Raw genomic sequence first — 27,409 nt, forward strand, 5'->3', positions numbered from 1 at the left:
GGTTGTGAATCCTTGTGACATGTTGGCAATACCCATACAGTGAAGAGTCCACCTCTGATGAGAACCCCAGAATTGCATGTGATAAGCGCTGTCAATGGTAGATTCAGCAAACATTGAGCAGAAGCATGTGAGACTGTGGGTCGAACAAATGAGGCTTCTGCTGGGATTGTTGTGCCTACTCCAAGCTTTGTGACCACTTGTGGAAATGGGAGCGCAATTTCCCTCTCATGGTAAATAGGTCACAACCCTTTTGATTTGGCATTTGTCAGGTTTTCTTGTGCTATCTACTGGTAAAGGGTGAGACGTATGAGTGTATGGGGGAAGGGAGGTGCGCGTGGATGCAGCGAGAATATGCCATGGGCGCATGGTATTGAGCAGATGTGATTTGATGGTGAGATGCTTAGTGGGTCATGCAATGGTGATTTCTGGACTTTTTTGCATGACTGTCCATACCTGGAATTGGAAGCTATGTCTCTTGTTTTGGTTGGTGACTTGATGTTTGTGAAGTGGAGATGCGCTCCCCTGGGTTTGCAGAGTTTAAGAGAAGGTTTGAAGTTGATGGTGACCTGCAGAAACACAGCCTCACACTTCTTGTACTACACAGGGTTCAACAAAGTACACAGGGTTCCCCATAATGCTTGGTGATAATAATAAACAAAAGCAGCAAGGTCACTGCCCTGCCCGTGAACAGTTGTAATTCAAGGCGCGTGAACTCGCGTTCCGTGGCAGCCTTACACGGCATGCGCTCTCTGTGAGGGTGACAACGTTCAACTGGCACGCGCGGTAAAGCAGCGTGATCGAGTCAGAGCCGGCGGGGCGGGTGGATGGAACGCTGCTGCTGGTGGATCCCATTGAGAGGCAGCGGCTGGAGGCGGTGCCCGTGCGAAAAGCAGCGTAGCCCAGTATCCCCGCACAGTATCACAACCCGCCGCTCGCACCCTAAAGGCCAAGGGATAGCCACCGCGGCCTCGAACTGGGCTATACCAGTGCCTCACTATCAGGGGCTACCGTTCCTAGAGACTGTGCTCGGCGGGCCAGTATGAGCGTAGGGGCGACAGGCAGCCCGGCATAGACGCCACACAGCGGGAGCCCAGCGTCCTGAGCAGAGCTCCCACCGGGGGAGGGCGGACCCAGCCGCGCTCAGTATGTCTTCGTCCCCGGCGGCCCCCTGGTTTAGGGCCCGCGCCCGGCCCCCGAGATCCCTGACCTGAGCCACCTGACCGAGGAGGAGCGGAGCATCATCATGGCAGTCATGGACCGGCAGAAGCAGGAGGAGGAGAAAGAAGAGGCCATGCTCAGGTAAGCGCCCCCAGCACCGGTGTGTGTGCGCGTGAGAACAGGGGAATTCTTGTAGGGAAGGTGGAAGCTATCGGAGTGCCTTTTGGGGATGCTTTGGGGGCGCCATATCGATGGTCTTATATAGGCAGGCATCTAGGAAGCTCTACCTCCTGCACTTCTAGTTCTTCAGGGGAGTGGAGAATAGAGGGTACAGAGTCGACCGAAGCACCGCGAGACACTGAGCGAGAGAGCAGCGGCACGCACACTCGGAGGCAGCCCCCACCGCGTGGGCAGCAGCGGCGCGTGCACAGAAAGGAACCCAACGCCAGGAGGGGCGGAGCGCACGAACACACGCGGTGCCCAGCGCCGAGGTAGGACAATGGAAAAATCCTATTTCTTGGCTCTTTTTCAGGTCCAAGTTAAACTATTGCACTGCTTCAACCTGAGGAAGACAACCAAAGCTTGGGACTTGAGCAGGCAAGGCACTTTGCAAGGGAAGATGGGAGGGCACTATTAAGTTCACAGAAGAGCTCTTTGGAAGAGATGAAAACTTGTCTTAATTCAACAGAAGGGGGTATAGAAGGGAACTTTAGGAGTGAGTTGAGCTAAGGAGGGGAGTGTGTGCGTATGTGTGTGCATGCGTGAGTGTGGCTGCACTCCTGATTGAGAGAGGCGCTGTGTGAATGTGGGACAGGAGATGTGCACGGCGCCGGGCTGGACGTGCGGGTCCACACAACCAAATTGCTGCGCGTGCCCCGGTTTGTCTCCCTTGAGAGGCATCTCGGCAACAATAGGTCCCGAGGGCGAGACCTAAAAAGGTACCAAACACAAGTACAAGGATAATACAGCAGTGAATGTTAAACACTCCAACCACAAGAACACACAGGGAAGGCACTTCCAAAGTCAAGGAGAATAGAATTTTCAGTAAGGAGCCCCTGGCATTGGAGCCTGGTATTGGAGCCCCTGGTATTGGAGCCCCTGGTATTGAAGCCCCTGGCATTGGAGCCCTTGGTATTGAAGCCCCTGGTATCAGAGGCGTCACTAGGGTTGGTGTCACCCAGTGCGGTAACTCATGGTGTCACCCGTGCGGTCCGCACCACTGCACCCTCCTAGTGATGCTTGCTACCCACTCTGTGCTCTTATGCATATTTCTCCCTTTTTTGCACTTTCTCACTGATGACCTTTCTTTCACCCTGTCAGGGTGAGCTTATGCCCTGTGCACATGGTACATTTCCTGGTCTTCTGACACACACCGGTTCTGCTGCCCTTATATGCAATTTTTTTCTGCCTTCCCTGTAACCTTCCGCTGGAAGGAAGGCCGGGAATGTCTCCCTCAGTGGTGAAGGGTGTGACACTGTTTGTAGGGGTGCGTGTAGCCCCGTTCAGGGTGGTGGTGTTGTCCATTCCCCTCTGCAGCCTGCTGTCTGGTTGCCAGGCCCAGAGCCTGGAGTTTTCCTTTCCAGGTCACGGGGATAAGGGGCGAGGGAGGCAGGCAGGCAGGAAGGATGATGACCCGTCTTGAAGGGAAGTGGGCCTGTGCCGGTTGGGAGAAGCCCTCTGCCCGCCCGCCCCAGAAGGATGGAATGATGAGACTGCCCGAGCGGGGATCAAACTTCAGGTAACAACATCCGAGGGACAACTTTACAACTCATGAGACAACTTACTTCAATGAGGAACCATTAAACTCGCTAGCACAACTTCTCTTATTTACAGCAAACGGCAGAGGTATGTCCTGTGGCGCTACACCTACTGCTACCTGGATGATTAACGAGTGCCCCCTCCCGGTATTTCACGTGGGGCTTATACCAACCTAACGAGTGTAATGTACATGGCTACATGGCACTTACACTTTTTCCATTGTTGTAATTCAAATCAAGGGGCGAATAGCGCAAAATGTACTGGTGCTTAATATATCGACCTCGGAAGGATTAATGCCCGAGACGGCTCAATTTAGGCCGATCTCTGGCTCACTCAGGTGAGAGTTTACGTGACTCGCATTGTGGGCTTGATGATCCAGAGCTCACTTGCCCCTCCCAGATGGGTTTTGAAATGCCCAGACCCAGAACTCGGGGTTTATTTCTAGGCGCAATGAACATTTTAAAATCAAAGCAAGTTCCCCAAAGTCAACCTTTTAACCGAGTAGAACATGTTACACACCAGGCAACTGTGCAACGAGGGTCCGTAGTGTTCAGCCATTAGCACCGCCCTCAGGGCAGTACTGACGGGAAGTGCAGGAGTAAAACACTTCACACCTACAGGGGCTAACTGTTCACACCGCCCCTCTAACACCCCGAGGGCCGCAGTACACGGAGGGACAGGGTCGACAAACCCATGCATGCAGACCAGTGCACGGAGGGGCAGGAACACGACTGTCACCCCCACACACACCACCTAGGACAGCAGTGCACAGAGAGTAGGAACACAACTGTGCATGCAGAGCAGCAGTGCACAGAGAGGTACGAAGAAGATAGTGCATACGGGTCAGGACAGTACACAAATGGGTTCTGCCTACTGTGATCACAGGACAACCGTGCATAGTGGAACAGGCACACTGTGCATAATGGTCAGGAATGCTACAGCGATGTACAGACTTTTCACACCATGAGAGTAGTGTAAAGTAGGGCCCCCTGCCAACAGGTGTGCGCGGGAGCCACCCAGCCACAAATGTGAGGGGAGTACGCACCTCTAATGACGAAAGTAAACATGGCTGAGACGAGCAGACGACGGCCGGGGGCTGTGTGCGAGGGCTCTAGGCAGGATATATCTCAGGGGGGATTGATGGGGGTGCGTGCGTGTGGGGTCCGCTGCTTGGGGGAGTCAGGGGGTGCGTGTGAGGGTCAGCTGCACGGACGGGGGTCTTACCTGCAGGACACTGTGATCCCGATCTTGGTAGCCGTCACGTTGGTGGTCACCGGGTCAAAGTGCCCTATGGATGCCATGCTGTCCCTGCCTGGGCTCCGGGCTCTCCTGTGCAGGCTGGTCCACGGGCGGGGCGGGGGTCCCATTATTTTGCATTTTGGTGTCACCCGGTCTGCGCTCGCTGTGACGAGAGGTGTTTCCAGCTGCGCGCATGCGCCCGGAGCCACACACGTCATCCGGCCTCCCATTGGTGGATCTCGCAGAGCGAGCTGGGTTTGTAGTCTGCTCTTCTTGTGCAACTGCCCTGGTCTCTGCGGCAGCGCGCGCTATGCGCACACTCTGACGAGTAGTGTTTCAAGCTGTGTGCATTCGTCCTCGGTCGGTGACGTCATGCGGCCTCCCATTGGCGGATCTCGCAGAGCGAGCGGTGTGTTTGGAGTCTGCTCTGCTCGTGCACCTGCCGCGGTCTCTGCACAAAGCTCGCGCTTCACCCTCCACGATACCCCCCCGAGCCGGAGAATCATGGCCCAGCCCGGTGCAGAGAAGGTGAGTGAGGGGGGCAGTGAGGGGCACGAGCTGCGGGCGAGAGCAGGGGCCAAGGCTACTGGAGGGGGCATTCATGGCTGCGTGAGAGGCTCTGGGGGCAGAGATGAGCTGTGGGGTGCGTGAGGGTCTCTGTGGGAGCAGAGAAGACCTGTGGGGTGCGTGAGGGACTCTGGGGGAGCAGAGAAGACCTGCGGGGTGCGTGAGGGACTCTGGGGGAGCAGAGAAGACCTGTATCTGGGGGAGCAGAGAAGACCTGTAGGGTGCGTGAGGGGCGTGCACGGCACCGGGCTGGACGTGCGCGTCCACAGAACCGAATCGCTGCATGTGCCCCGGTTTGTCTCCCTTGAGAGGCATCTCTGCAACAATAGGTCTCGAGGGCGAGACCTAAAAAGGGACCTAATGTCTTGTAGAAGTTACGAAGGGGGTTACTTAAACATCTGTATTGAGATGATAATATTACATGCTACCCAGTAAAACATTCACATAGTGTGGAAATGTAAATAGTGCACAGTAAGTTAACGGAAAATTGGATGTGAATAAGTACAACAAAGTGCATACCACCTGTATAAGCAAAGAAAGGAAAGGATACCTGCAAAGTTATTGATCACCTGGCCACATCCACTATGTTGGATGCAGTTGTGTGACCTGGGCGGACCCCCCGACAGGGTGTTCCCCTAACACAGTTTTGTCATGTCAGGTGTTACAATTGGGGTGTGTCTTTGGCATGATTGGGATGCTAAAGTGGGTGGGGGAGGGAAGGATGGTATTGGGAAAGTTATTACGGTCTACTGCATTTGAGAAACACTGCCACAGTTTTCCCCTGTTTTTAATCCCCTTTCGCATTGCCGCATTATAATTGTACCATTCACCGCTATTTTTGCGGGTCGGACCCTCGCGCTTTCAAATTGGTGGGCGCCATCTTGGGTGGGTGCTAGGGAAGCACTGCAACACTTCGCGCTCTAGCAGTCAGGTGGACTGGCTAGAGGCAGTTCTTTGCACTCTCCATTTAAGGGGCTTGAGGTAAGAGCATTTCTTCTGGCTCATCACAACCGCACTGCGCTCGCATTTAGACGCGTTAGCGCTTTTAATCTACCCGTTTTTGTCCTTTTATTCTGCTGTTACTTTAGAGCACAGTTTCCCCCTGTTTTTAATCCCCCTTCGCATTGCCGCATTATAATTGTACCATTCACCGCTATTTTTGCGGGTCGGACCCTCGCGCTTTCAAATTGGTGGGCGCCATCTTGGGTGGGTGCTAGGGAAGTGCTGCAACACTTCGCGCTCTAACAGTCAGGTGGACTGGCTAGAGCCCTACATTAACCAGACCCCATAGCGCGCAGCGTGTGCGCCGCAGTAACGCCGGAGTCACGCCAGAGTCCAGCCCGTCTGCGCCCGTCCGCGCTGAGGACGGGCTGGACGACTGGACGGTAGGTCAGGATAAGGTTGGCCCTTTGAAACTGAAATATTCACTACAGGAGATACTGAGGCTTAAACCTCTTTCATTGTCATGCTCTCACAAAAGCTCCCCTGACGATCTTCTATTTCCTACAGGGTGCGGCTGCTTTCAGGTAGGTCACGGGGGCTCTAATTTACCCTTCCCTTCCTATCCCATAGAGTCTCATGTTGAGTTGGAAGCAAGTGCGTTGAGTGAAAATTGTATTCTTATCAACGCTCGCTCACTTATCAAAAACAACATTGTCTTCAAGGAGTTGGTACTTGAGAGGAGACCGTCATGGGCCTTTGTTACTGAAACGTGGGCAAAAGACTCTTCAGGTCCTGACCTTGTCGAAGCGGTCCCTGAAGGGTACTGCCTGGCACGTCAGGACAGAATGGGCCGCGTAGGAGGCAGGCTGGCCATCCTGTATAAAGATAGTTTTCACTGTCATACGATACCTCTCTCTGATCCCAAGGATGCTTTTCAAGCGTTATATTTCTCCCTGACTGACTCCCATAATCCCGCATTCAACGGGATTCTGGTCTATCGCCCGCCTGGTCCCAGAGCAGACTTTGGTCAGAAGCTGCTTCATGTTCTTGAACCCTATTTTGGCCGCGAAAATCTTACTATTCTAGGAGACTTTAATTTTCATTTAGAGATGTCGGAGATTCACGACACTCTTTCCCTGCTGGAAGTTATGTCAGCTTGTGGACCCAATTGGTGAAAGGGCCTACCCACCGAGCGGGGCATACGCTCGATGGGATTTTTTCTAATGACCATAGGCTGACGGTAATGGATCCCTTCTTCCTTTCATGGTCAGATCATCTGGCTGTTCCCTTCAATCTGGCTTATCTGACCCAAGACATCTTTAGGAAAATTCAGAGTATGACGGAATTACGTAGAAATTTTAAAAACATCACGGATAGTTCCTTTAACCCTTGGACACTTAGTTTGTCCACATCCCAGGAGAATAATATTCAGTCGGCGGTCTCACAATATGAAAAGACCATTAAGGAGGCCTTGGATGAACTGGCTCCCATTCGGCCATGTTACTCAGCCAGGAAAAGACCTTCCGCCCCTTGGTTCTCAGAGCATTTAAGACTCCTCAGACAGGAAGCCAGGAGACAGGAGCGCTTATGGAATTCTAGCTGGGACCAAAAGGATAAGGAAGCCCACAAGATCTTGATAAAGAAATACAAATTGGAAGTGATTAGGACCAAACAAGAATACTTCACGGCCCTTACAACCTCACTTTCTTCTCCTAAAGACCTCTTTAGGATAGTGGACTCTCTTACAACCCTTCAGACCCCGGACTCAGTAATTGCATCTCAGGAGCTCTGCGATAGTATAGCTTCCTTTTTTCAGTCTAAAATATCGGACATTTACATCGCCTTGGAGTCGCAGAGATCTCTTACTACCGAGCCCCCAGCTCCCGCCGACCTGGTCCCCGCTCTCGCGGAGAGACCCCTGTCGGGAGACTTGGAATCCTTTCCTCCCCTCTCTCTACAGGATTTAGAGATTCTTCTCAATAAAACTAAATCCGGCTCCCCGCTAGATGTCTGCCCGCTAAAGATCCTCAAGCAGTGTAGAGAATCCCTCTTACCCCCTCTTGTTGACATCATGAATAGGGCGATGAGGGATGGCATTTTTCCCCAGCAGTGGAAAAATGCTGTAGTAAAACCTTTGCTCAAGAAATCTTCTCTTGACCCCGGGGTATTAAAAAACTTTTGCCCCATCTCACTGCTCCCGGCTCCCGCGAAGATGTTAGAAGCTCATTTAAATAAACATCTTGCTGCCTTCGTGGAGAGTTCGGGCAGTCTGGATTTTTCCCAGCATGGTTTCAGGAGGGAACACAGCACCGAGTCTGCCCTCACCATAGTGCTTAATAATATCCGCACGCGTGTGGATGGGGGACAGACCTCCCTCCTGATCCTTTTAGACCTCACGGCTGCCTTCGATACCCTTTCTCCCTCGGTTTTAACATCTCGCCTGAGGGAGATTGGGGTTCAGGGGGCGGCCCTGGGGCTCCTAACCTCTTTCCTCGATCACAGAGAGCAAAGGGTGATGCTGGGTAAATTTCTATCTCCATCCCTGTCTGTGCAATGTGGGGTCCCGCAGGGGTCGGCGTTAAGCCGACCCTTTTTAACATTTATGTGACCCCCCTTGCCAGACTAATTCGATCTTTTGGGATGGAGGTAGTTTCCTATGCGGATGACACGCAGATACTCGTCTCTCTCTCCCACTCAGTTATGTCGACTGCCTCCAATTTTAGATCTTGTATGGAGGCAGTCGGCCAATGGATGATTCACAACTCATTGAAACTGAATGGGGAGAAGACTGAGGTGATGGTGTTTGGAGGAAAAGAGGAGATATGGTCAGCTGAGTGGTGGCCAGACTCATTGGGAGTCTGTCCTGATCCTACCTCCTCAGCCAAAAATCTTGGGGTTATGATTGATCCCATCCTCAGTATGTGCCAACAGGTTAACAGGACGGTATCAACCTGTTGGGGTATCATCCGCATACTAAGGAAAATTAGGCACTATCTTTCACAGCAGGCAAGGAAACAACTTGCTGTTGCTCTCCTTGGCTCCCGTCTGGACTACTGCAATGCGCTGTATGCGGGACTGAATAAAAGTCTGCTGCAGCGCTTGCAGGTGGTCCAGAACGCAGCGGCCAGATTTGTCCTGGATCTACCCCGGTGTGCCTCGGCTACCTCTGCCAGGAAGCAGCTTCACTGGCTTCCTGTTGAGGACCGTATACTCTTTAAGACCTTGTGTATGGTCTATAAGGCCCTAGCAAAAAGCAGCCCTACTGGAATTGGATCCATCTTGTCTCGTTATAGTCCAGGTAGGAACCTTCGTTCTTCCAACCGACTGCTTCTCTCAGTTCCACGCATCCGGAAAACTAGATGGGGTGGTAAAGCCTTTTCCAATCTGGCCCCAAAGTGGTGGAATGCCCTCCAATTGGAATTAAGGTCCCTTCCCACTTTACTATCATTTAGAACTGCCCTGAAAACTCGTCTTTTTGTGCAGGCTTACCTGTAGTTGTGTTCTGCCTTTTTGATCCTTTTTGTTAGGCGCCTTGACACCTTCGGGTTTAGTCGCGCAATATAAATTGCATTAATAATAATAATAATAATAATAATAATAATCCAGGGTGTACACACACGAGGAGTTAACGTGAGAAAGATTGTACTTGAGATATACATATTGGACAATATACAACAGGTACACAAATATGTAGGGAAAAGCGAAATGATTCAGAAGGAAAGGTTGGAACGATTGCATTTTATAACCAGGAATGTTAGGGGTCTTACAAACCCAAAGAAAATACGTCAAATATTGGCTTACTTTACTAGACTACGCATAGATATAGCGTTCCTACAGGAGATGCACATTGCCCCAAATACAACGAATCGCGTAGGACACAGGTGGGCGGAATCTGTACACGGCTCTACCTATTCATCGTATTCTAGAGGGGTCATCATACTGATCCGGAAGGGACTAAACTTCCTGATGGACCAAGTCCATACAGACAGTGAGGGGCGGTATGTAGCAGTAACAGGGACTCTTAGAGGTCAGAGGCTAAACTTACTTAATATATATGCGCCAAACACAGACGATCCTGACTTCTATCACAAAATATGGCAGAAAATAAACGAACTCCCAGACGTCCCAATGGTGTGGGGAGGAGACTTTAATATTGCATTAAACGAAGAAGTAGATAGGTCACATACATCGACTGAAACGCACAAACGTGCTTTAAAAAAACGACAAGATATTATGATAGATAAACGACTAAATGACCTTTGGAGACTGAGACATCTGACGCAGTTAGAGGCGACACACACAACAGCGACGCACAGAAGTTGGTCTAGACTAGACTACTGGTTGGGTTCATCAGAAATATCGCTGTGGGTAGACTCTATATCTCATCTACTCCGAACGCTATCTGATCATAATCCGGTGTTACTAAAACTAAAAATACCGCATTATGTACCCCCTCCCTATAGTTGGAGATTCAATGGGAAGGCATTACTGGACCCTATCTACTCGGACACGATCAGATAAGCGATTGTCGAATATTTTGACCTGAATGCACCCACCACGGACGATCCAGGATTACTGTGGGACGCATTCAAAGCCACAATCAGGGGGATCTGCATAAGCACGAGTGCAGGAATTTTAAAAGACATATGACAACAACTGACCAGACATGAGGCCAAACTTAAAGAATTGGAAAGTGAGTATAATGAGACACAGAATGCTACACTGTTAGGTCAAATCAGAACAGCGTTATCCGAATATCAGCAGAGCGCTGAAGAGGAACTCCGATACATAAATAAACTGCAAGTAGCACGAAGCTTCGGAGAGGGAGGTAGGCCGGGTGCGGTATTAGCAGCTAAAATATGTGCAGCTCCACCTCCACAAGTTGTACAAGCAATACGAGATTCCGGGGGGGTACTGACGCATGACATTCAGAGCATATTGGTGGAATTTGTGACCACATATGGGACGCTATATACTGCAGAAGACACAGCATCAGCTGAGGAAATTGCGAGATACTGCGACAATATAGCCATTGCTTGGCTCTCCGATGCACAGAGAACATATCTCTCCTTGCCGATAACAGTGGAGGAGGTAACTGAAGTTATCAAATCACTACCAAACGGGAAAGCGCCTGGCCCTGACGGCTATACTGGGGAATTCTATAAAGCTTATGTAGACCTGTTAGCCCCGCACATTGTGGCAATGCTAGGAGAGGCTCACGAGAAAACAATATTGCCGCAAACATTAAGATAAGCCATGATATTGGCACTTCTTAAGCCGGACAAGGACCCGGAAAATTGTGAATCATATAGGCCACTTTCTCTAATAATTGTAGACACCAAGATACTATAAAAACTCTTGGCTAATAGGCTACAACCCCTGATGACTAAATTGAATCTGCCCGACCAATCAGAGTTTATTCCAACACGATCAACGTCCCACAACACCAAAACCCTGTTTGCGCTATCCCATTATTTGACACCCAATACTAAGGCAGCGGCGATATTATTGGATGCCGCCAAGGACCCTATAGCATGGACCTACCTATATGATATATTGCAACGAATGGGCTTCCCCCCAATATTCTTCAATGGGTAAAACTACTGTACACAGCGCCCACTGCACGTATAAAAATAAATAACTATATATCGGAAGCGATACACATAGAAAGGGGAACTAGGCAGGGATGCCCTCTGTCTCCCCTACTATTCGCAACAGCGCTTGAGCCATTAGCGTGTAAGATAAGACAGGGGCATCATTACTCAGCGTTACAATTTCCACAGCAATCGTTGCACATATCATTGTACGCTGATGATATGGTGCTTTATGTGCGAGATCCAGCAGAGAATTTAAATCCGCTACTGCGTGAATATGTCAAATTTGGGCGACAGTCAGGACTCAGGATCAACTGGGCTAAATCACTAATAATACCACTAACCGACGGCACACACCCGCACCGAACGGACTACCCGCAGGAATGGCAATCGGACCCCGTGCGGTATTTAGGAGTGTGGTTTCATAGGGACCCTGAAGTGGTTGTCCGCATGAATTATGGAAAAGTAGTTTCTGCTCTAGAAGCGAAAATAGAAAGGTGGATCCAACTGCCATTATCGATAGCAGATTGGATGGCAATTGTAAAAATGGTACTCCTACCCAAACTATTATATCTTTTCAATAACATCCCTATCAAGCCCCCTATGGCAGTATTTCGTAGAATTTCCACTATGACACTACAGATAATATGGGCAGGGAAAACGGCCCGAATTGAATTAAGCACATTAACACTACCGTACTCACAAGGGGGGTTCAAAGTGCCTGACTTCTTACTGTACTATTTGTGCGCGCAAGCTCAATATGCATACTTCTGGTACCACACAATACCTTTCCTCCCACATGTTGCAATCGAAGAAGGAGATGCACTACCAATACCACTATATGCAATAATAAGACACCGTAGGCCTCCCCTTCATAAACAAGACATAAACACCATAGATGCAACCAATGAGGCATGGCGTGTGATGGGACAAAAAGCAAACAAACTACCACTGTATGCCCCGGATCTGCCACTTCACCATCACCCGGAATTATCAGTCACGCAAGAGAAGGTGGGAATGGGACTACTCAGACACGTTGGTATAGACACAATGGGGGATTTGTACCAAGATGGAACATTTAAGACATTGGAGGATATGACCTACGTAAGTAATCAGACAATGCTATTCAAATTTACGTACCACAGATTACAAGGGGCGATAAAGAAACTATATCCAACATACCCAGCAGAACCGTAGCAATTGGCGACGCTGCAGCTGATACTTACTACCTCTGATCCTAGACACTTGGTGTCCAAATTATATGTAGAACTACAGAAAGATATAGGAACTACCGCACATAAAGCAATACAAAAATGGAACAAATGTCTAGACTCTCCATTGACGAAAGAAGAATGGGTAACGACAGGGACACTGACGAGTTTATTGACACCTAATGGAAATTTACGAATTATACACATTAAATACCTGCATCAAACTTATCACACGCCGGTGAGGCTCCACAAGTTTGGATTACGAGCCAACTCTAGATGCCAACGATGTGGAACAGAGACAGCAGATTTCATACATCTAGCTTGGTTCTGTGCAGGAGTAGCAGATTATTGGTTAAAGGTAACGCAAATGCTGGGTGTTATGGTAGATGCACAAATAGAATGTACTATCCGCACATGTTTGTTGGGATTATTGCCGGAGGTCTGGGCTTTGAAACGTAAATTCTGTGCAATAGCTCTATTAATGGCTAAACGCAGAGTATCGCTAGGGTGGGGAAGTAAAAAAGTGCCTCAAACTAAACAGTGGCTACAGGATTTGGTATATTGCAAAGACACTCTGAAGACCTATGAGGAAGAACTGCCCGCAGGGTCGAGACCGTAAAGGTATAGATTACTTGTTGGCAGGGGGATAACGACTGGTGGTTAACGGCTTCTGTATTTTTAGTGTTACAAGGTCCCAGCCTATGACTTAAAGCACAATGAATATGCAACTCATTATTTTAACACGGAATAAAATGTTTTTGAACTGTTACATGTTGCTGTGGAATGTCACTCATAAGTCACTGCAATAATGGAATAGCACATTAGCAATGCAAATACTTGGCAGGTACTATATTAACCTTCTGGGCTACCTTACACAAAACTCCCATCTCTCTCCAGCAGGTACATGAATCACCAGAGTTAACTTGACACTTTGTTCGTTGCCCAAAACTGCTCAATATACAAGGAACTTTCTAGTGCTTTTAACACAGCTGCACTGCTACAAAACTGCGAAACAATAGTTCAATTATAGAAGAGAAGAATATTTACATGTGCAGGCCCATTTAAAACACTATCCCTGTTACTGTGAAGGTTCGTTCCCGTGTCCAAGGGCAAGGCTCAGAGCCTACAAAACACACCCTCTACACATGACAGAGAAAGCACTTCTATTCGGTGATGTGTCCTCCTTTTCCTAACTTCCCCCACAGTGACACGAATTTTATCTTCAGAAGTGCCACCTCCAAAAACGGTGTACAAACTATGGAAAAAACGTACTTCTTGTTGCTTCAATCTCCTAGCGATCGCACCACAAGGAGAGTCGAAAATCAAAGTATCACTCTCAGACGACCTGCCCCCACAAGGCGCCCGAGGTCGGACTTAATCAGTGTGACACGAAGCAAGTCCCTCACTTATGTTGGGTCGGTTCAACATTGAAGTTGTCAGTCACCGGGGCATTTATGCACATCACCACGTGCGTTCGTGCGCGCTGTTGGTGCGCGCTAAATGAGCATCTAAAGCACGTCGGGGAGGACATCCGGTGGCGCGGAAAGGGAAGACGTCACACAGGAAGGAACGTCACCTGCCTGTGCCGACATTATTAGGAAAACGGGAGGGATACGGCCGGAAAATCGACGAGTTATGCGATATAGGAGAATGACTGCTCTTCCATGCCGGCCTTTTAGTGCGTTTTTCAGCAACTAGTAGTTCTAGGATTCGCATGCAGCCCGTTTCCAAATTGCTTTTAGGTAAAAACGTGGTCAGGAAAATAGTGGGATCGGATCCTAGTCCGAAATGGCGGGATTGGTTATTTTTTATTGTGGCATTACTTCGCTTCTATAGTAGCATTGAATTATGCAGCAATCTTCTTCCTGGTTTAATTGTGCCCTGCCTCTGAGCATTCTTTTAGAGATAAGAACAGGTAAGCTGTATTTAACCAAAAACTAGGCAGCTGTGAATTTGGACATTTGAAATGTAAGCATTTCCTTGCCGTGCTCCTAATGTTCATCCGCAATAGCTGACGTAGTTTTGTCCTTTTTTTTAGGCTTAATAAATGGCTCGTGTATCTTTCACTCTTTGGATTTTCTGGTCTGTATGTTAATTGCATTCAAATCGCTTTGGGTCAGGTTCTGCTCCATAAAACTGAAAACAGCACATACTTTCGGCCTATTAGAAACTGCTAGTTTCTAATAGCACGAGGGTATGTTTTGTCTGTTATAGGACATGGGTTTGTTTTTTCAGCTTTATGGAGCAGAACCAGGCCCGGTTCTAGCGGGTGGGCCGGGTGGCAGTCCTGCCAAGCATCACGCATTACGTGTGACACTAACGCATTTCAGTGAGGTGGTCCGCATCACCGCACTGAAATGCGAAGTCACGCATATATACGATGTTCCTTTAAAGCGCTGTGGTCAGAGCGGTGGCTATATAGTTAATATATTGATAATTGGCACTAGCGTCAGCCGCACAGGCAGGCACCCCGTACTGCTCAGCAGACTTCTTGGGAGCTGGGCTCTGAGCTGCTTGCTCGCTAACAAAATATCCACTGTTTTAATCACTGCCCGGCTGGAAGTGCTGTGCGGCATACTTTCACTTTCACCAGACTGCCTTCCGAGGCGCGAGCGGGCAGTAGCTGAATTCGGATATGGGCCCATGCTGTTTATTACCTCTACTGCCAACGCGGTAATGCATCCTACGGTCTGCAGTGACGTGAGCGACCCAGCCGGACCCACCACAGCCCGGGCGGGGCTGGACTGGAGGCAGAGGAGTCACTCAGAACACTGTGGCGGCCGCGGTTGTTGTTTGCAGGCCGGAGCACCGGGACAGGTCTGACTGTGAATCTGCGCTGGCCAGGCCCGAGGCAGCTGTGCGGGCGCCGCAGCAATCTTGCCACTCGCAGCACTGCCTGGTGCTTGCACCTGCCCAGGCCGCCATTGTGTGCTGTCCCACGGTGAATAAAAAATTTTCATCACCGGAGCTCAGCCTCACGTCATTTAGTCAGTAGTGACCGGCATCTGCAGCGGCTGCCAGGACAGCCCGACACTGACTGGAGGACAAACGCTGACTTCAGGACAGCAGAACCCCAAGGAGCTGGGCGGTAAACGGAACCTGAACCACGGTGACTGCAGTCTGCTTGCCTCGCAGTCGCTGCCTGCAAAGAATCAAAGTAAGTGCCAGTCATGGGAGCGCGTGTGTGCTTATGCGACCCAGCGAAAATACATTCTGAATATTTGACTAAACCGCAAACAAGCAGAAATAAGTGATAATGGTGATTTACAAAATGACAAGTACATTGATGCAAACATTAAGAAATGCCATGAGTCTGCCTTTTTATTTAAAAGTGTTTTTTTTAAACTTGGCAGGGCATGTGCATGTTACAGTGTCTTTGGGGGACGCGTGAAAGGTTGCGAGAATGTTCTGTACATTTGTCATGGAACCTCGGGTCCGGTGTATGCCCCTCGCCCTCGCTGTGTTCCTATTACAGGTAGCTCATTTCTTGGACGGTTTTTCTCGCATCCTGCTAAGATTGTGGTGAGTGTGATTTTCAACTCTCAAACGTATATCTAGTAACCCATAAAAAAACAGCAGTTTATGTTCAGACATAGTTTTGAGCCAATCGTTGTGTTACAGTGTTACAAGTGAACTAAACTAAAAGCACAAAAATGTAAAATGCAATGTAAAATGTAAAAGGTTTTAACGGTATTCTGGCTGAAAAAGTAAAACATGACATGGAAAAAACTTGCCAACTGTGGTCTAAACTGCAGAGGTGGGTGAAAGTAAAGGCCTGTGGCAGTACCTTTTTTTGGAATAACTTAATGTGCAAATCCTAATCCAAAAATGCATCATAGCGTGTGTGCCACCAGGACTGAGCATCATCTTTACCACAGAGCTGGCTCGTCGCCTTCCTCAAAAGAAAGTGTTCTAAAAGTCAGGTCAGTGAGACTTTGCTATCAGCCTAGCTGTGGCCTAAATGAGTGCCTCCCACTCTCCGCTTTCTAAAGCAGCCCTGCTTACAGCTCATGAGATCAACGTCAATGGTGTGAGTCTGTGAGTCACTCATCTGATTAAATAAATTAGGAACTTCTTCCAGACTGCTTGATCTATTTTCCACAATTTTGGCTACAGTCTGATAAATGAGTTGTTTAACAACTATTTCTTATGCTTTGAAGCAGTTAAGTTAGACTTTCTCGTTGCTCAAATGGATATTTAAATGTTTCCCTCCTCTTCATTGCTTTATTTGGTTGTGAGCAAGTGTCACTCATAGTCGCTGAAATGTCACTCATAATTACACTGTATTTATGAAAATGTCACACGTAGCAGTCTGAAACCTTGGCAGCTATGGGGTGGGCCCGGCCCACCCAAAGATGAGCCTGGCCCACCCAAACAGGAGCCTTGGCCCTCGCAGTGAGGGCTTGAAGGCAGGCGTGCAGCACACAGATCGTGTGTGTGTCAGCCCGGGGAGACAGCTTCCTGGGCGCACACACACACAGACAGTTTAAGATTATCGCAGCCGCACCAAAGTACTTAACAGGTCTTTAAAAGACCATTAACATGTTAACTAGGCTTTGTTTACTTTTTTCACCCCTTCATCTCTGCATGGTGAAAGGGGACAAATCCTTTCTTTGACAACGGTAACCTTTGGTAACCTTTGCCTACTGTCCTGCTGCATTGATTTTTCTTTTACTATGCAGCGCAGGGGAAAAGTGGTCTGTTTATTCCTAGTCACCCCCTGACCCCTGCAGCTGCTTATCACATAAGGCTGTGACACAACGTATGACTAATGGAGTAGGTAAGAGAATGTGTTACAAAAAAAATTATTTTTAAAATCTGCACAGGCCCAGCAGGACACATACTTCGTATGTGCTTCATTTAAACAGTTTTTATCATTTCATCATAGCCGATGCTGGTCAACAATAAAACAATACAAAATGGCAATGCCCAGATAAAGTTGGTGATTAATGATCCTGCTTTAGAGCAATCGTTTGTCTGTTACTATTTTTTAAATGCAGACGCACTGTATTTTATGTGGATAGCTCAGTGGGTTACTGCCTTTGTCACAGAGATCCTTGTGTTACTTCAGAAGTTACAATCCTAACAAAAGGCAGTGAACAATGAACTGCCACCAAAGAGCTGCAAACAAACATGAATCGGAACGCTTTTGCGAGGGCATCCATATTACACAGGATCACATTTCTGTTTTCCTTTAGGCAGGGGAATCCTAATTTATTTTCCAGAGAATCACAAGATGTTGAGCCGAGGCCGGACATTGATCCTGGTTCTTCGGTTCCGAAGTTATAGTTATTGTTATAGTTATATGCATTTATAGCACGTGCGGCTACTCCGAAGAGTGTCCTAGCGCAAAACCTGAAAGGATCATGTGCCAGAGTTTGAAACAAGAAGGTTTTAAGCTTTTTATTAAAAGTCCGAGAGTCTTGGGTGCTGCGGAGAGCCAACGGCAAAATGTTCCAAAGCAGCTTTCCGGACAAAAGAGCATCCACCAAGCCTTTGACGAAAAAAACGGGGATCTGAGCCAGTAACTGGGAAGAGGAACGCAGTTGTCTCTTCGGGACATAGAAAGAGAATCTCTTTTGTAAGTAACTGGGCCCCTGGCCATACAGGGCAATATGGGCAATCAACAACATTTTAAATTTAATCCGCATCTCCATAGGCAGCCAGTGCAGGGAGCGAAGATGGAGGCTCACACTACTCCGTCTGGGAAGATCCAACAGGAGGCGGACCGCTGAACTCTGCATCACCTGGAGCTTATTCAACAAATAGCCAGGGGTCCCGACATACAGCGTATTAGAGTAGTCCAGGCAAGAAAGAATCAAAGTCCTGACCACGGTTTCCCTTGCAGCCTTTGGGAGAAGAAAAAGAAACTTCATCAGCGTTTTTAAAATGCCGAAGCAGGAACCCGCTAGCTTCTTAATCTTGGTGGCAAAGGTAAGGTTCTCCTTAAACCATAAGGCCAGATTTTTTTCGGCGATGCCCAACAAGCCAGGCAAAGGAAACCCTGCAGGCCATAGTAACTCTCTGAAGTTAGGCTGGAATTTGCCATACAAAATTATTTCGGATTTCTCATAGTTCCTGCAGGTATGATGCATGCTCATCTTTGCTACCAATTTATTAGATATAGACTGCGTATTTGGCAATCTCTGTCCATATGGTTTTCACAATGGAGTCAGTTCTCTGGCTTTTTTAGGACAGCCACGATTTGAGGCTGTCTTACAATAGCACGGCTGTTTTTCACCTCACATAGGCTTTGCTGTTTGCAAATCTATTTTTCACTCACTGCTGGGTCTGTCGGCTGAGATGAGTCATTTTCAACATTAGGGAACCACCAGTATATTAGTGTCCGTCTTTCAAATCATCCCACCTTCCACTGGTACCTTGATTCTTGAAATGCTAGGAATGGAACTTTTTTTGCACTAATGTTTTACAAAATCACACTTTGCGGCAATAACATTGCTCCTTACTCGTGCCCATTGCCTTGTAGACTTTGGTTTTCAGTGTTGCCTTTGGTAAGGAGCACAGTGATTTAAGTTATAAGGTCCCAGCTGTTTGGATCCCCCCAACTCTGCTATCAAGTATTACAAATACCAATGTCTCCCATTATATGGTCAGTAAAAACATATATGTAGATGTCGGAGTAGTTAAAAAACAGTGTTAGAATATTTTGGCCTCTTACATGATTGTTTCTGAACCAAGCAGACCTTTGAGTTCCTCACATCCACGTATGAGTAGCGCAGGCGATTTATGTGCTTTGTAGATATATTTATCAGATTATAAAACTGGCACTATAGTACAGAATACAGTGGGAAACTGGACCTTGCCAAGCAAATAGGTCTGACGTTGCCCGCCAGCCTTCTGGCTTTGTCTATGCTAGTTGTATATCTTCATGTCTTTTGCAAAACTTTATTATCAGAATCTGCCGGGTTCTCCTCAATCTTAAAAAAAAAATAGCTAAAAGCTAAGATTTTTTATTGTTCTCAGATAACACACTTGCTATATCAGTTCCTGAAAGGAACTACGTTGTCTCACAATGTCTTCCTTATGAAAGGAAGATTGATTTCACAGTGAATTTAGTCATTCAGCTGAAGTGAGCTGACAGACCCTCTGCCCATGCTGTGTGCTGCACGAAAATGTAAATGACACAACAGGCCAGTGGAAGAAGAGGCAAAAGAGAGAGGTGTACAATATGAGATTGACTGCCTAAAAGGTAAAGGGTATTCTGTATTGACCAGATAGATGACTACTAATTTTCAGATAAGTATATCTCTCAACACCCAAATCCATAACATTAGGCTTAGTTGTCCATCTTTAGTACCGCCTTGTCTAATTTAGTAACATCCTGTGAGGACACCCTGTTACATGTGTTGTTACTTGGTAGGCTTTAATTACGGTCTCCGAGCACTATTTATTTAAATGGTTTTCTCCTGCCTGCTATGACATGCTTGCCCCATTGCATAAATTTTTTTTTTCATTGCACGGCATGGTCATACAGTGGTGGCCATGCCTTTGGTTTATATGTGGCACCAAACGCGGCCAAATTGAATTTTATTTTATTTAGTATTTTTTAACTTTTATTTTAACCTCTCCATGCCGCACTTTTTATGGGCGCTTTTACATAAAAGCATTTGCAATGCAATAGGTGTCGCATTTATTAGAGTTTCGTAACTGCGAAGCCTATTGCATCGCAAATGCTTGCTTTTTGTTAGGCACAGTGAGATTAAGTGATTTGCCCAGAATCACAGATGTTGAGCGTCCATCTGCCAAGACTTGCACCGGGTAACCCAGCTTCAAGGTCGACTCCTAGCCCTTAGGCCTCATCCTCTCCACCATTAGAGGCCAAATGACTGCGTATAGTCTAAGAAATGTTTATTTCCAAACTGCTAAGATATGAGTTTTACACCAGTGTCTGCAGTAAAATCTGTGCTACAGGTTTGACTAAAACAGATCTTGAATGGTGGTGCTAGGACACTCACTGCACTTACAACACGTATTAAGGAATGTGTTGTGAGGAAGTTCATTTGTTACACTGTGATTTCTACAAGCCAGCGCTCACTCGAGTTTCTGCAAATCAGAGTCCTTATTCTCATGACTGTCGGAGTGCTTTTTTTAAATAACAAAAACAATGACTCTCATTAATAAAACAAAGTACTCATTATCTTTGTTATTATCACAGTCTCAGTAATACACCTTTTACCATTTGACACTGTCATGCCTAAAAGTATATGCCTCTCTTATGTCTATTTGCTGCTCAAGTTTGAGATAGATCTACAATGAAGAAACGTGACCCACTCGAGTCAAAGGATAATCATCAACCATTAAGGGTGGGGTTGCCAATCACGGAAAAAACAACACTCCATGGTTGAGCTAAAAGCTGATGGCACGCAGGGTGGTACAAGTGTCACTAAAATGTCTGTCAGGTTATATTTTATAATTAGGGCTCCCGGTTTTCAATTTAAACAGATTTTTACATATAAATAGAGACAGAAATCAATTTTTCCTTTGTATTTATATGTAAAAACGGCAAAATATTAGTACATTTTGCCAGGCTGCCGTGCTTCTGCCCAGAGTTGCCACGCTCCTGGTCCTTTTGCAGCGGCCCCAGCCCTTGTTTTGAATTCGGCATCTGTTCGGAAAAAGTATTTCTGTGGCCTCAGGGGACAGATTAATGGCGTACAACGCCATTGTGCTCAAAGAGCTTCAAATGTATCCAACCCCCTAGCCCCCTCCATCATGTGTGTCCGCCCGGCAGAGACAGCTTCGATGGCACACACAACCAGCACTTCACAGGTCTTTAAAAGACCTTTTATTTGCCAACGAGGCCCTGTTGTTTTTTCTCACCCCTTCTTAGCGTGATGCGTCCCTGCAGCTCCGCTCTGCATATTGCTGGGAGAATCAGCCCCCCCACCCGAACTTTTTCGTAGCCCCCTTTATTAATGTAATTTCAATAAAAAACACAGTTGATGTCGAAAGGCGATGTTTTTGGCAGCCGCCTTTTGTGTCACTGTTAAGTGTGCCTTCTAGGCGCCTGTTTCCATGACTTCATTGCCTGTTCTTGCAGCCCTCCTGGTTAAAGCTCTGTAACATTTGTTCGTGTGTGGCCATCTAATTTAACCTGCAGGGTAAGGACTTCTAAAAGTTAACCAAAGTCAAGAAGGAAAAGCTTTGCTGAAATGTGGCATGAGATGTTACAGCCCACTACGAGAAAGCGGTTTCCCGTACAGGCACGTGCACATCTCCTGTCCGAGATGATCTGCAACCCACGGAGCCGTACACGTGCACATCGCCAAACATGTGGTATTTATAAGTACTTTAAAGTACTCATTGTTTGCACGTTTTACGAGTCTTAGGATGCAATCTAATTTTACACACAATTTTAAATGTATCCTTCCGTTATTTTTCTAATTGTGATCAGTGTGATTAATGCAATAATGAAGCATTACTGCAATATTCATTGAACGATTGCGGGCTTAGCACTTTTAAAGCCCGGTGGTTACTCCCTGCACTAAAACAGAGATAAAAGGTTTAGAGCACCTTTGCACTGCAGGAGGGACGGACGCGTCCGGACGGGGATTCAGGCACATGGCCAACACACACAGCCAGGGGTTTGGTGAAAATGTTCCAGTGCGACGGACGTTAGCTCACTTCTTTGTATCCTACGGGAGTGGATATGGACACTCTAAGGACCCACTGGCACATGCCCACTACATGGGCAGTTCAGCTGGTGCCCAGCCATGGAATGGTCTATTCCACCAGCCCACAGGACAGTGCATTTCTTTCCAGCATTAGGATACGTGCAGGGGATGTGGACTCACAATTGCACACCTGCACGTGCTCCCGTACACCCCACACCGTACGTTACAAGACAAGCCGAGAGAACTGAGCGGAGGGGGCAGTTTCTTTCCTGGGTTTTCTCGTTGGTGCAACTGCGCCCGATGTTCAGCGTCTCGCAAACAAATCTCGGGTGTCTCAGGTAACTACGTGGAATTCATTAATGCAAACTTGCGCTTTGCATTATTGTTTGCCTGGAAGCTTGCGAACTGAGTCGGTGTTTTTATGGTTCAAATCTTTTAATGAGATTTGAAAGAAAACAATGTACAGGGATCTCGATCGCACATTCAGGCAATGTATGGCCAGCTCCAGTGTGAAACAGACATATATTTCTAGTGCAGAACGGAGCCAGTAAGTGATATGGGTTTCCTGTAACCCCCGGAAACACAACAACCCCGCCCTCCCTCTCCCCTTTGTCCACCAAACAAAAAACATCCTCCGTGTGACGAAAGGAAAAAAGCAAGTGAAATAGTCCTCAGTGCTTGGGTTTCAGTGTGCGCTTGGACGCCTTTTGGTCCGGTATAGGTGTGTCCGCCGAGTCGGTGTATTTAAATACATTTCCTTAAGTGGCTTCCTGCAGTGCTGTCTTGGTGCATGTAGGCCAGTGAGGGAGTGCAGTGCCAGCGTCATCATGGCCAATGACTGCACCTGGCGCGAGCACTGGGGCCGTGGGTGCGCTCTCGGGAAGTCATTGGCTTCTAGCTGGTATCGGTGCTGGATACTGCCCTTTACTTGTGTGTCACTACACGGGTGCTGTTGTACGTCAGTTCGTTTCACCAGACACTACTTTTGTACTTCTTAATCTCCATGTGTGTACTAGGCGAGAAGGCCTACTCTGGAGTTTATTGTATGTTGTGGACTCACCCAGAGGAGCCTCACATAACACATAGTGACAATACATTTATATGTAATGTCATTTAAAATAATAGTCCGGTATGGGAATAGTAGCAGACAAGGCAGCTAAAATACAACACTGCAAAGGAAACCAGGAGTTATGAGGCCAATTATTATAGCATTTATTCGGTAAGGCGATACATTTGCTTCATATGATAACACACCACAGATCGTGAACAACCTGCAGTGTCTGAGTTATGGCAGGTCTCATGGATGGTATGATGTGTTTTGGTGCGCCTGCCATAGTCCGTGACGTTTTGGGCGTCAAGAAAGGAGTTGTCTCAAGTGCTTCTATTTGTTGGACCAGTCCTGGGTTTTCTTGGTCAGGGGTGCCATGTGTGCATTGTCAATTTAAATAAATGTGGAAAAATACTAGCTGCAGCGTCGTCTTTTACTTGTGGCAAAAATAAATGTGGATAAATACAAAAAAATGGCCAAAAAATAAATATGGATAAATACAGACGGAAATGGCAAAAAAATAAATACCATAAAACCAGGAGCCCTATTTATAATATACAAAAATATCCAGCCAGGTGTATTATCACGTTTAATGGGACATACTTTTACAAATGGTATTTAGAACACTATATTTCTGTCAGACAATATTTTGGCTACAGTGCTCTATTACCATACAGCCTGTAGGCCCTTTAATCATCGACTCCTGTCAAGAAGGCAAGCGCTTGAAACCCAAAGAATAAAATTCATCTGTGAGTGAATACTCGGCAGATCTTTGTAACAGCTGTAAATTCACAATTGTAGATGAAGCACCTCTTTGACAGCATTACACTCATCAAGTTGTTGACAGTCTAAGACATCACTTAAGACACCAATGGTTATTTTTTGAGTTTGGGGCAGTTGGTCCTTTTACACAACCAGAAGCATCCATTGCTTGGCCTCACTTTATTAATAATAGTTATAATGTTGCCATGTTTGTGTATTTATTAAAGCACTATTTACTTGTTATATGAAGGATCGGAAGAATATTACATTTGGCGTGTCTGACATCAAGACGAACAGTAATGTTGCATAATTTTTACAAATGTAATTTCTTGCGGTCTTGAAAGCTGCGTACTTGCATCCATTTTATGTCATGACGTGAGTATCTGAAACATGCATCTGAGCAGTCAATATAGCTGCAGAGAGTCTCTATGAGGTGCAAAAACAGAAAGGCCATTTAATTCTCAAAAAAGTAGTCTGTGTACCTTCATTATTTAGGGCCTGACTTAAAGATTAGCAGTGACATCAAAATTGCATATATTTATTTATTATTTATTTTAAGGTTTTATAGAGCGCGAACATGACCCGTGAGGGTATCAGAGCGCTTTACGGATACAGTAGAGTAATACAGGGTCATATCACACGATAAACGATAAAAACTAGGTACAAAGGAGAGCTTACGGAGAATCATGGGGATGAAGGTGGGACAGGGTAGCAGACGGGTACTGTACCTAGGGGATGTGAGAAGCTATACAGCAGGATAAATAAAGTACAATGAATATTATACAAAATAATACAGAAAGTCAAATACAGTGATGTACAAGGGCGCAGGACAGGGCAACAGTCTCTCAGGTGGCTGAGGGAACGAGTTTAGCCAAGGAATTTACCCATGAGAAAGGACGTGGCCTCTTTTTTGAAGCGAGCAAAGGAAGGGATTTTTCTAATGTCAGGAGGGAGGGAGTTCCATATTCTTGGTGCAGCTCCAGTGAAGGCTCGATTGTAGGTTGTTATTTTCCTAAAGCGTGCAGGCCTGAGTAGGAGGGCCTTGGTCGATCTTGAGTGTCTGTTTCCACCAGATAACACAAGCTTCTGAGCAAGATACGCAGGGGAGTTAGAGTGAAGGGCCTTGTGCGTGATGCATGCCAGCTTGAGGTGGATCCTCGCCTCGAAGGGGAGCCAGTTTAGCGCTTTCAAGTGAGGAGTGATGTGATCGAATTTTTTTGAGCCTGTAAGTAGTCAGGCGGCTGCGTTGAGGCAGGCTTTTAAGGGAGCCAGCAAGATCTTAGGTAAGCCAGAGAGGGTGGAGCAACCGTATTCCAGTCGAGAGATGACTAATGATTGGACAGCAAGTTTGAGGTCCGGAGCGTCTAGAAAGGGTTTCAATTTCCATAGGTAGCTCAGGTGGAATCTGGCCGATTTCGCCATTGTGTTGATGTGGTCTCGCATATTTAGGTTATAATCCTAGATGATTCCCAGAGATTTGGCAGATTTCACAATGGTCGGGGAACAGTGATGGCTTTAATCCATTTCTGGATATCGGGGTTGTTCTTGGGTGGGGAGATTAGAAGCAACTCAGTTTTCTTGGCATTAAGTTTTAGTTGATTGGAGGAGAGCCATCTGACGGTCAGCTTCAGGGCTTCATTTAGGGTGAGGATCTCTGCCAGAGATGAGATTTTTATGTAGATCTGAGTGTCATCAGCGTACATATGAAAGGAGATATTTGCATTGCGCAGGACTTCGGCAAGGTGTTCCAGATAGAGATTGAAGAGGGTAGGGGACAATGTTGATCCCTGAGGGACTCCCACCGTGACATCGGAGGGAGCGGATAGTTCGCCATTGACTAGAAATCTCTGAGATCGGTTTTGGAGGTAGGATTTGAACCAGTCGAGGTTTATGCCATCTAATCCCATCCTGAGTTTAAGGCGTTCGAGTAGCATCGCATGGTTGACCGTGTCGAAGGCCGATGAAAGATCAAGGAGGATCAGGAGACAGGTTTTGTCTTGGTCAAGGGCTTGAAGAGCGTCATCAACGATGTGGAGCATGGTGGTTTCGGTGCTGTGGCCGGGTCGGAAACCTGATTGACAGTCGTCCAGTAGATGGTAGTTGTTGATGTGGTGACTAAGCTTTAGTTGTACACACTTTTTCAGCACTTTCGCCAGGAGCGGAATGTTTGAAATTGGTCTGAAGTTGTCTGGGGAGGCAGGGTCCAGCGACGGTTTTTTCAGAATGGGTATGACTTGGCCTGTTTTCACCGAGGTCGGTATTGATCCCTGTCGTAGGGAGGCATTAATGATTGCAGTCCAGCTAGGGATGATGGATTTGGTAACGGTCGTGAGACAGTTTGAAGGGAGCGGGTCATTGAAGTGGTTGTTAGGGTTCAGGGAGGCCAGGATTTTCGCGACAGAGATTTCGTCATAGGATGCAAATTCGGACCAGTGAGCTAAATTCTTTGGTAAGTATCGTGGCGGCAAGGAAGGAGGAGACAAAGGGTCAAAGTTCGGGGGGGGGGAGATAGCCTTAAGTTCAGTATCTAAGGTTTTGATTTTGTTTGTGAAAAAAGAGGAGAAAGCCTCAGAGGAGATGAGACTTGGGGTTTTCTTTCACTGTTTTGGATAGTTTGTTCGATTGAAGTTTAACCATCTCAAAGAATTTGCGCGGTCTATTCTGGGCGTTTCCTAGTTCCGCTCTGAAGAATTCTTTTTTAGAATTGGCGATGTTCTTGTTGTAGATATTTCTGGCCTGGCGAAGGAGTTTTAGGTGGTCTGTTGAGGGGTGCAGTCTCCAGGTTCTTTCATGCTGTCGGAGGGATCTTCTCTCGTCGTTGAGGGAACCAGTGAACCATGGGTTTTTATCTCGGACTTGAGTTCTTTTTAGTTTAAGAAGGGCTAGGTCATCCAGGATGCTTGACATAGTAGCCGAGTAGTGATCATTAAGGTCACTGACCGAGGTGATGTTGGGGGGGGGGTGGTAGGTGGTAGGTCTGTTTTACAGCGGATGTCAAGCATGTTGATGTCTAGGTTTTTGGTGTCTCTGACCCAGCGCTTTGGGAGTACCTGTTGTGGTGTCCTTGTCTTGCGTGTGCTGGGTAACAGAAAGGTGATGGTATGGTGGTCAGACCAGTCGCAGGGCTCTATCGAGGTGAGCTTGACGGTGGTATCCTTGGAGATTATCCAGTCAAGAGTGGCTCCTTTCAAGTGGGTTGGGAGAGGGCAAGCTTGGGTCAGGGCTAGATCGGCCAGGAGGTCTTTAATGGCGTTGACATGGGGATCCTTAAGATCATTCCAGTGCAAGTTGAAGTCGCCGAGGAAGATGTCCTTGGAGTTAGGGGAGTTCTTAGCCGTAATAACTTCCATGAGGTAGTCGGTGACAAGTTTGTTTGTGCCTGGGGGGTGATAAAAGATGTGTAGGTTACATGTGTGGATGGTGCTACTGAAGACTGAGAGGGCTAGATATTCGCAGGAGTCAGTAGTATTCGTTGCAAGCTCAGTGACAAGGAGG

At 47.2% G+C, this 27,409-nt stretch overlaps 1 protein-coding gene across 2 annotated transcripts in view; it reads right to left on the reverse strand.

The window, feature by feature from the left end:
• The window catches only part of LOC144827733 (sodium- and chloride-dependent neutral and basic amino acid transporter B(0+)-like), a 3,091,484-nt gene extending 3,077,504 nt beyond the window's left edge, over positions 1 to 13,980 (reverse strand). For both annotated transcript variants that reach the window (XM_078685938.1, XM_078685939.1), the window contains exon 1: positions 13,742 to 13,980. The gene's annotated coding sequence lies outside the window, so the exon portion shown is untranslated. The remainder of the gene's footprint in view (positions 1 to 13,741) is intronic.
• Positions 13,981 to 27,409: the final 13,429 nt, after the last annotated feature.

Source organism: Lissotriton helveticus, chromosome 4_1, assembly GCF_964261635.1.
Source record: "Lissotriton helveticus chromosome 4_1, aLisHel1.1, whole genome shotgun sequence".
Classification (NCBI taxonomy): Eukaryota; Metazoa; Chordata; class Amphibia; order Caudata; family Salamandridae; genus Lissotriton; species Lissotriton helveticus.